Raw genomic sequence first — 11,186 nt, 5'->3', positions numbered from 1 at the left:
TTTTTTTCTACAAAATCTTTTCCTCCCCTTCGCCTCTCTATTAATGTGCTTGGACACACAGCTAGCCTCTTCTGCAATGACCTTTTGTGTCTTGCCCTCCTTGTGCAAGGTGTCAATGGTCGTCTTTTGGACAACTGTCAAGTCAGCAGTCTTCCCCATGATTGTGTAGCCCACAGAACTATACTGAGAGACGATTTAAAGGCTTTTGCAGGTGTTTTAAGTTAATTAACTGATTAGAGTGTGGCACCATTGAACCTTTTCACAATATTCTAATTTTCTTAGATACTGAATTTGGGATTTCCCTTAGTTATCAGTTATAATCATCAAAATTAAAAGAAATTAACATTTTAAATATATCAGTCTGTGTCTAATGAAGGGAATATACAAGTTTCACTTGTTGAATGGAATTAGTGAAATAAATCAACTTTTTAATGATATTCAAATTATATGACCAGCACCTGTACTGAACAACAGTTGCGGTGTGGTTAAAGTTCACTGTTAATATAAAGAAAACAGACTCATATCACATAATTTATAGATACACCATCTGGCATTTCCTCATCTAAAGAAAGACTCAAAATGTATATTGGCTAACTAGCTTCTGATTGTTCAGTATGTGTGTCAGTATAAAGAACATTAAACTCTGAAGCATTATACTTTATAGTGGCTAAATATATATATTTTTTTTTTTTTTCATGTACGGAAATCTGACAAATTGGCTGTGAAAGAAGACTAAGAAGATAAAATAATGTAACATTATGCATATAACTCACACTTGCTTAACATGGATCTGAATCATTTTCTTTTCCTTTCTCTTTCTCCAGTTTGTGTGAATGCAGTATTACATACGAACAGGGTTTCATCCTGACTTCAGCTATAAAATCAAACCCATCACACCTGAGAGAGCTGGACCTCAGTGAGAATCAAATAAAAAACACAGGAATGAGTCAATTATGTGATGTACTAAAGGATCCACACTGTAAACTGGAGAGATTGAGGTGAGGAACATCATAAAAGCACATAGTTTAAATCAGATTCATATCGGTTATTTTAAAGTTTTTTTATACATATTATTATTAATGATGTTTTGTTTCATGATTCTGTCTTTCTGTTTGCCTTTTCTTAGCCTAAATTTCTGTGGCATTACAGATGTTTCTTCTTTAACTCAGTCTTTGACAAACACAAAAGCACTGCAGTTTCTAAAAGAGCTTGATCTGACAAACAATATGATTGGAGACTCAAAGCAGCAGCTCATTGATGTGCTACGAGGCTCAAACTGTAAACTAAAGTGAGTAAATATCTCTTTGTGGTATTAAAGAGAGCTTTTTATAGCTTTAATACATGGGATATCTTTCAAAAATATGTCAAAATAATTTTGTATTAATCTTTATTGGAAGACTTTGTGTCAGAACAAATATGACATTCAAAACTTACATTTTTGTTATAATTTTTTACATTGTACAAGAAATATTATTCACATTATTTAACTTTATTTACTAAGACCGATAAAAGCAATGTTTGAGCTAGAGGACAAATAGCTTCAAATAGTGAAAGTTTCACTCTTTTTATTTGCTTATCATCAGTCACATAAACCACAAACTCATCAGCACGTGTTTCTTTTTACAGTACTTTACAGACTCAGGCTTTTCTGCAGTCATAATAACATTTGAACATACATTGTTTTAAATGGATTATATTTGAAACCTAAATATTGTTTTAGATGTATGTGTGTGTAACTAACTTTAAAAAATCTTAATTTAATGTGAGACTTCATTTTACTTTTTAAATTGAAATATAGTATCAAATTTGCAATCCTTTTCAGCCAACACTGATTGTTTTCTCTTCTAATTTCCCCTTAAAGACAGGACCGTGAACAGGCTTTGTTTAGAGCTGCTACAAAGCACACTGGTAGGCAATTTACATCCTGGTCTAAATCTTAGAAACCTGTGAAATGAAAAGGAGCTTCATTATCAGGTGAGGATCTTCAGAAGAGCCTCATTATAGGATGAGCATAAATTAATGTGTGATGTGACGCCTGTACCCAGAATCTATTATGTTCATTATATATTTTTGTACTCTTTTCTTAAATATCAGGACATAAAAGAAAAATGAAATCAATGCTTTTAGCAGTTTTAAAGCTTAAACTTGTAGCACTGTCAAAAAAAAAAAAATGTATATATATATATATATATATATATATATATATATATATATATATATATATATATATATATATATATATATATATATATATACACTGTGTGCAGAATTATTAGGCAAATGAGTATTTTGACCACATCATCCTCTTTATGCATGTTGTCTTACTCCAAGCTGTATAGGCCTGAAAGCCTACTACCAATTAAGCATATTAGGTGATGTGCATCTCAGTAATGAGAAGGGGTGTGGTTTAATGACATCAACACCCTATATCAGGTGTGCATAATTATTAGGCAACTTCCTTTCCTTTGGCAAAATGGGTCAAAAGAAGGACTTGACAGGCTCCGAAAAGTCAAAAATAGTGAGATATCTTGCAGAGGGATGCAGCACTCTTAAAATTGCCAAGCTTCTGAAGCGTGATCATCGAACAATCAAGCGTTTCATTCAAAATAGCCAACAGGGTCGCAAGAAGCGTGTGGAAAAACCAAGGCGCAAAATAACTGCCCATGAACTGAGAAAAGTCAAGCGTACAGCTGCCAAGATGCCACTTGCCACCAGTTTTGCCATATTTCAGAGCTGCAACATCACTGGAGTGCCCAAAAGCACAAGGTGTGCAATACTCAGAGACATGGCCAAGGTAAGAAAGGCTGAAAAATGACCACCATTGAACAAGACACACATGCTGAAACGTCAAGACTGGGCAAAGAAAGGTTTTATGGACTGATGAAATGAGAGTGAGTCTTGATGGGCCAGATGGATGGGCCCGTGGCTGGATCGGTGAAGGGCAGAGAGCTCCAGTCCGACTCAGACGCCAGCAAGGTGGAGGTGGAGTACTGGTTTGGGCTGCTATCATGAAAGATGAGCTTGTGGGGCCTTTTCGGGTTGAGGATGGAGTCAAGCTCAACTCCCAGTCCTACTGCCAGTTTCTGGAAGACACCTTCTTCAAGCAGTGGTACAGGAAGAAGTCTGCATCTTTCAAGAAAAACATGATTTTCATGCAGGACAATGCTCCATCACACGCGTACAAATAATCCACAGCGTGGCTGGCAAGAAAGGGTCTAAAAGAAGAAAAACTAATGACTTGGCCTCCTTGTTCACCTGATCTGAACCCCATAGAGAACCTGTGGTCCATCATGAAATGTGAGATTTACAAGGAGGGAAAACAGTACACCTCTCTGAACAGTGTCTGGGAGGCTGTGGTTGCTGCTGCACGCAATGTTGATGGTGAACAGATCAAAACACTGACAGAATCCATGGATGGCAGGCTTTTGAGTGTCCTTGCAAAGAAAGGTGGCTATATTGGTCACTGATTTGTTTTTGTTTTGTTTTTGAATGTCAGAAATGTATATTTGTGAATGTTGAGATGTTATATTGGTTTCACTGCTGAAATAAATAATTGAAATGGGTATATATTTGTTTTTTGTTAAGTTGCCTAATAATTATGCACAGTAATAGTCATCTGCAAACACAGATATCCTCCTAAAATAGCTACAACTAAAAACAAACTAAAAACTACTTCCAAAAATATTCAGCTTTGATATTAATGAGTTTTTGGAATCATTGAGAACATGGTTGTTGTTCAATAATAATAATTATTCCTCAAAAATACAACTTGCCTAATAATTCTGCACTCCCTGTATATATATATATATATATATATATATATATATATATATATATATATATATATATATATATATATATATATATTATACTTGTATGCACATATTTGCAAAATACTGCAGTTGATAGTAATTTTAATGAAGGAAATACACACATGCACTTTAAAATGAATAATGCTAAATTCTTAGGAACATCCATGTGCAGGAATGATATTTGATATTGAATGGTTATTGTTGGTTGTTTTATTCACAGGTGGAGCAGTGAAGTGAAGAGTCAATCGTCAGAACAGAGCGGATTCTAAATATCAAAAAAAAAAAAAAAAATTATATGTGTGTGTGTGTGTGTGTGTGTGTGTGAACTAAATTTTCTAATGTAAGACAAAATGTGTTTGCTGTAAACAGAGAGACTATTTTGATTTTATCTAATGTCAGTTGTACATCACACCATGTGAAGTATGTTCATGACCATCAGCCGTAATCAAAAACTAGTTAGAGAAGGTGGCCAGAAATATACTTTATACATAAAGAATATTCATGTGCGTTTGGCCTCAAAAAGATTTTTAATTTGCAGTGCATTTGTGTATTAAGATATGTATAGGAGTTAGGGAGGCAATGCATTTACAATTCCATTTGCAAAACTGCAAGACCTGTTAACCTCAATCAACTTCAGCATAAAAGAACTGATCTCATGTAACCAGCAGTTGTATATTTTATTTTTTAATCTTAAACATAATTAAGTATTGAAAGTAAACGCAAAATGGAAAACAAGCAAATAAATCTAAAATATTTTAATACACAGCTTGGCTAGACAGATTTTGTTCATTTTTAACTCTTTTTATCCATTTTGTATTTTTAGATAAGAATAATAAGCACTTCATCTGTACTTAGTGTCTTTCATTCCAACATAAGAAAACATTTCTGCAATCTGCATTTGAAAAAGTTATGTGTATTTACAGTTTATGTGTCTCAGAGGGCACATGGATGCATTTAGCCTGCAGTCACAGATGGATAAATAATGTTTTGTTTTTAATATAAACTTGAAATAACTGAAAACATGAAACAGGTAGTCCAAATTCTAAATTAAAACCGCCAGTAGGTGACAGCAAGTGGATGTTAATGAGTGAGTCATTGAGATTCAACTGATTAATTCAAAAAGCTGTTTCATTCAATAATTAAACACCATCCATTGCTGAGAGATGCAAAGCAGTGCTGTGATTTTTGTTTAGAACTATTTTCATTAGCAAAATTGAGAAAAAACAAGCAATATTATGTCTAAAATGTAAGTCACTTCTTGCTTTACTGAACTTGTGTAAAATTATTATTAAATGTGTTCAAGCTGATATTTACAGAAAAAAATTGTACTCTTAGTGTGATATAGATTAAGTGAACTAAATTAAATTATATAAACATGAAAAGCATGCAGAAGCATTTTTTGCCGTCTACGATTAAGAATGTCTGTGATTTTGAGTTTTAATAGACTAATAAATCATGTGCATGCACTATGTGTGATTTGGTGAAATACCTGATAATGTCAGATTGCACATCATTACAACAAAACTTACCATATTATTGCAGACAATGCTGCATTGCACACCCCAGAGTTGACTTTAATGTGAAATGAACGTAAGTACTGTAACAAAGTATTATTACTTCATTACAATACACCACTAATGTTCATGTAGGATCATAATACTATGTCAAATGACGATGTCAAAAAGGATTCTCATCGCTGTAAATCATTACCAAAGTCTGCAAACACACAGCAGTCTAATGACAGAAACTCTTTCACCAGAGATTGTACTTTGCTTTGGAGTTGCACCGCGAGACAAACAACAAGCATAAAAGACAGAAAGGCATGGATGAAAGGCTACTCCGAACTGAAATTACTTAAATATTTTCAAGTGCATGGATTTTAAACATGACGATTAAGGAAGTATTATTTAAAATAAATACTGTAGGTTTCCCCTATTTTCTCTATGCTAGGCTGTTGTTTTTGTGATGTGAAATCGACAGTTGTTTGAACTGGACATTCACAGTTAGACAGGTAACGTTAGATAAAGCCTATTTGTTCTATTTGTTTGTTTGTTAGTTGGTTGAAGAAGAACATAACAAAAATCTGGTATCGCTACATAGAATATTTCAGTTCACATATCTAATATATGTCTACATTTGTGTGTGTGTTTCAGGGCAGGCCCAAGCATTTATAGGGCCCTAAGCTAAATAGTGACAGAGCTTTTTTCTTGTTTTATTCAAAATATTCATAAACGAGTTTATCATATTATTAAATATCTGATATACCTGTTCTCAAATGCCTGTAAGTAAATGTATTTGGTAGTTTAAACACCTTTATGATAACATACAGTATTGTTCAAAATAATAGCAGTACAATGTGACTAACCAGAATAATCAAGGTTTTTCGTATATTTTTTTATTGCTACGTGGCAAACAAGTTACCAGTAGGTTCAGTAGATTCTCAGAAAACAAATGAGACCCAGCATTCATGATATGCACGCTCTTAAGGCTGTGCAATTGGGCAATTAGTTGAATTAGTTGAAAGGGATGTGTTCAAAAAAATAGCAGTGTGGCATTCAATCACTGAGGTCATCAATTTTGTGAAGAAACAGGTGTGAATCAGGTGGCCCCTATTTAAGGATGAAGCCAACACTTGTTGAACATGCATTTGAAAGCTGAGGAAAATGGGTCGTTCAAGACATTGTTCAGAAGAACAGCGTACTTTGATTAAAAAGTTGATTAGAGAGGGGAAAACCTATAAAGAGGTGCAAAAAATGATAGGCTGTTCAGCTAAAATGATCTCCAATGCCTTAAAATGGAGAGCAAAACCAGAGAGACGTGGAAGAAAACGGAAGACAACCATCAAAATGGATAGAAGAATAACCAGAATGGCAAAGGCTCAGCCAATGATCACCTCCAGGATGATCAAAGACAGTCTGGAGTTACCTGTAAGTACTGTGACAGTTAGAAGACGTCTGTGTGAAGCTAATCTATTTTCAAGAATCCCCCGCAAAGTCCCTCTGTTAAAAAAAAGGCATGTGCAGAAGAGGTTACAATTTGCCAAAGAACACATCAACTGGCCTAAAGAGAAATGGAGGAACATTTTGTGGACTGATGAGAGTAAAATTTTTCTTTTTGGGTCCAAGGGCCACAGGCAGTTTGTGAGACGACCCCCAAACTCTGAATTCAAGCCACAGTTCACAGTGAAGCATGGAGGTGCAAGCATCATGATATGGGCATGTTTCTCCTACTATGGTGTTGGGCCTATTTATCGCATACCAGGGATCATGGATCAGTTTGCATATGTTAAAATACTTGAATAGGTCATGTTGCCCTATGCTGAAGAGGACATGCCCTTGAAATTGTTGTTTCAACAAGACAATGACCCAAAACACACTAGTAAACGGGCAAAGTCTTGGTTCCAAACCAACAAAATTAATGTTATGGAGTGGCCAGCCCAATCTCCAGACCTTAATCCAATTGAGAACTTGTGGGGTGATATCAAAAATGCTGTTTCTGAAGCAAAACCAAGAAATGTGAATGAATTGTGGAATGTTGTTAAAGAATCATGGAGTGGAATAACAGCTGAGAGGTGCCACAAGTTGGTTGACTCCATGCCACACAGATGTCAAGCAGTTTTAAAAAACTGTGGTCATACAACTAAATATTAGTTTAGTGATTCACAGGATTGCTAAATCCCAGAAAAAAAAATGTTTGTACAAAATAGTTTTGAGTTTGTACAGTCAAAGGTAGACACTGCTATTTTTTTGAACACACCCCTTTCAACTAATTGCCCAATTGCACAGCCTTAAGAGCGTGCATATCATGAATGCTGGGTCTTGTTTGTTTTCTGACAATCTACTGAACCTACTGGTAACTTGTTTGCCACGTAGCAATAAAAAATATACTAAAAACCTTTATTATTCTGGTATTCACATTGTACTGCTATTATTTTGAACAAGACTGTACCATATTAGTTGATCTATAGCGGGTGATGAGTGCTGCCATGTTAGTTTGTGCTGAATCCGAGCTGTGGGAATTACAAAACATAAATTAATTCCTTCTTCCTGACAATAAAGTAAGTTTCTGGTGAACAAGGAGTAGAATAGAGTAAACTTTATTGTTAACTGCACTATTTGTATATGATATCAGTAAAACAAGTTAGATTCATAAGGATCGTTTTGCCGCTTACCCGTATGTCAGTGTGTACTATTTTACAAAGTAGAAATGTATATTTTGTTAATACTTTTATGAATTTAAATGCCTGAAACTTAAATGAAGCATTATGTGGTTGGAAACACTGATTAGTTTTGAGATATGCCAAGTGCTGAGTGCGTCCATCTCTGACTCAGTGCCAAGAAAAACACAAAAGCAGATTTGAATTTAGCTGCTCATCACATGATGAGCTGAATATTATAATCACCACGATGAGATCCTGCGTATTAAAGGGGGGGTGAAATGCTCGTTTTTACTCCATATCCTGTTAATCTTGAGTACCTATAGAGTAGTACTGCATCCTTCATAACTCCAAAAAGTCTTTATTTCTATTATATTTATAAGAGAAAGATAGTCTGTACCGATTTTTCCCGGAAAAACACGAGCGCCTGGAGGCGTGACGTGTGGGCGGAGCTAAAGAATCACGAGCGCGAGTAAGCTTTTGCATTGAGAGCGTTTGGAAGCTGTGACATTACCGTGAGGAAAAAAACATCATCCAAAACAAACCATGGCTAACAGTAAGATTCAGCGTATATTTATGATCCAGAATCAGATGCAGAGGCTGAAATGTAAGTGATCAGTCAGTTATAAGTGATCAGTCTTTAAGAGAAGGACTACGTGAGAACCACTATGGATGAAAGTTTGCTCTGCCGCCTTGTTATTATTTTGTCTTTAATTAATTTGTAACGCCAAGAAAGAGTTAATCTCTCATGTTTGAGAAGAGCGCGATGCCGTGAAGCAGCCATTAAATGTGTGGGACACCAACTTCATTTCATGGATTTAATGAGTTATCCGAGTCAAAGTGGACCACTTCAACGACTACAGGCTCTAATCCTCCTGCACTCGCGCGTGCGGTGTGTGTAAGCTGTACATGTGGAAAGTGCAGTTTGATGACAACATCGCATGTTGTTTACTTGATGTGCTTACCCGCCGATAGCTAAGTTAACAACACAGAGAGATTTGAAGCAGTTTTACTCACCGCCTGCGGTTCCAACACACAATCGTGACCCTTTTTCGTTAGGACTGCATTATCCTTAAGAAATAAACAATGTGCAAATCCAGCATCAAACTGGGCCTTGTTTGTAAAACAAGCATCTTCGAAATGCAGGGAAAAAACAAAAACACTTGCACAACTCCGTTGATGCTCTGTAAAAATAAACTCCATCCACTATCTGTGCAGGGTTGTCTTCCCCTAGCAACCAAAAACACACTTCTTTTGTGACAATTCGGTCTCTTGCTCTGATCAGTGAATGTCTGTGCTCAGCTTCTCAGCGCGCTGCTATATGGGAGCGCGCGCTCTTCCGACAGAAGTGCCCTTAGGACCCATATAAGGAAATTCCGCTCCATCTAACGTCACACAGAGCCATACTCGGAAAAAAACTTTTTTGGAACAAAAATTCTCCTTCAAACGTACAACTTAATTTTTTAAACTTTGTCCATGTTTAGCATGGGAATCCAACTCTATAACAGTGTAAAAAACTCAGTATGCATGGAATAGCATTTCACCCCCCCCCCTTTAAAGGTTTACTTCACTACCAGAATCAAAATGTATCCAATAATTTACTCACCCCCTTGTCATGCAAGAGGTCTTTCTTTCATCAGTTCATCATATGCATTTTTTTTTACTGTACAAATAAATGTTCCAGTAGTACGGCATATGCAAATGTGAACCTGAATCCAGCGAGTTAAATGTCCACTCAGCTGTGAACTTATCATAGGCAAGTCGCAATGGCAACACACCGCACTTAGAGTTTATCTGAGGATAGTGTGAGATGATTTCAACAGATCACACACCTCAAGCCTTTATCTTAATTTCATTGCCAAATAAATCTTCATTTAAAATGTATCTTATTTTAATTTGTAAAAAAAAAAAAAGACTCGTTTTTATTGGTGCGTTGGTCTATTTATATGCTAAATGAGCAGGTCTGTGCTAAGATATTACGATGTTACAGAGGACTTATTTTATTTCTTTATTCCAACTTCCAAGTGGTCTAGTCTACGTTAGTCACGAATACATTGTTAAAACACGAATAAATGACTCATTCTTGACAAAAGACAAAAGAGCTGTCGGGCTCGGGCCTAACTTTTATGACCCGGGTTCTTAGCACTTTTTTTTAGCTGGTCAAGCTGGTTTTAGCTGGTGAGGCTACATTCACAAACCAAAAATTTAACACCATTGCAGCTTCATAACAGGTCCGTATATGACAAATAAATGTGTGTTTGTGCGGATGTGTCTTCAGAAAATGGCACATGTGGTCACCTGGTATAGGCCATATCTGGCCTACATACAACAAGCCAAAATTAAACCTAAAACTCAACCTTTTGTAGCCTAATTCGAATTAATTGGGCCCTCCAATTGATGTCATTATTAATTTAAAAATATATTGATAACACCAACTGAGAGAATGAACTCAGTGCCAGACACTCTGGACCCCCCCCCCCCCCCCCGAATGGTTTAGTCCGCCCATACAAACATGTAACGCAGTAGAGTCTAGACTCTAGAGCCTTGAAGCCTGATCATGCTGCACAAGAAGACCAAATCGGACTTTCAAAAAAAGAAACACAGGAAGGGAAAAGAAAGGAGGCAGAATGAGGGGAAGCAGCTGATGACTGATATCTTTCCAAAAGGTGAAATGAGGAAAGACAAGGTGAGATCATTGCTCAAAGGGCGAGCTCCCCCCATGCATCCTAATTGTGAGTTGTTTACCTTAAATAAGTAAGCCTTTTGATTCAATGTGTGTGCTATTGCCTAGTGCCATTAGAGTGGTGGAAAGAGTGGCAGCACAGTGTAAAGTTACTAGCCTTACTATTGCTTATAATGTGTGATATATTCTCAAACTCCTTAATAAATTATCTGCTTATATTTCTGCACATGTAGATGTGCCTACCAATATCACTGTGTTCTCAAGTGCACACAGGTAATATTGATTTGAGCAATAAAGAAAATTATGATTTTTGTTTGGTGAAAAGCCCCTAGCATTGCAGCACAGTGCTGTGCTTAAAAGCTATAGCCAATGCTCAATAAATTCATGATGTTATCAAAGCCAATGAATAGGGTTGCAAAATTCTGGGAATTTTCAAAGTTGGAAAATTTCCATGGGAGTTAACAGGAATATAAGGGAATTAATGGGAATTTACAAAACTGAAAGGTTATTCCTTTACCTGAGATGAAGAATGGGC

General features: G+C 36.1%; 1 long non-coding RNA gene across 1 annotated transcript; it reads left to right on the top strand.

The window, feature by feature from the left end:
- The first annotated feature begins 1,182 nt into the window (after positions 1–1,182).
- On the top strand, positions 1,183–4,109 carry LOC113083485 (uncharacterized). The gene is made up of 3 exons (XR_003283279.1): positions 1,183–1,288; positions 1,862–1,974; positions 4,033–4,109. It is a non-coding gene; the product is annotated as an uncharacterized LOC113083485 (long non-coding RNA).
- Positions 4,110–11,186: the final 7,077 nt, after the last annotated feature.

The sequence above is a fragment of the Carassius auratus genome, unplaced genomic scaffold (genome assembly GCF_003368295.1).
Source record: "Carassius auratus strain Wakin unplaced genomic scaffold, ASM336829v1 scaf_tig00038321, whole genome shotgun sequence".
Classification (NCBI taxonomy): Eukaryota; Metazoa; Chordata; class Actinopteri; order Cypriniformes; family Cyprinidae; genus Carassius; species Carassius auratus.
This window is presented reverse-complemented; position numbering and strand designations above follow the sequence as displayed.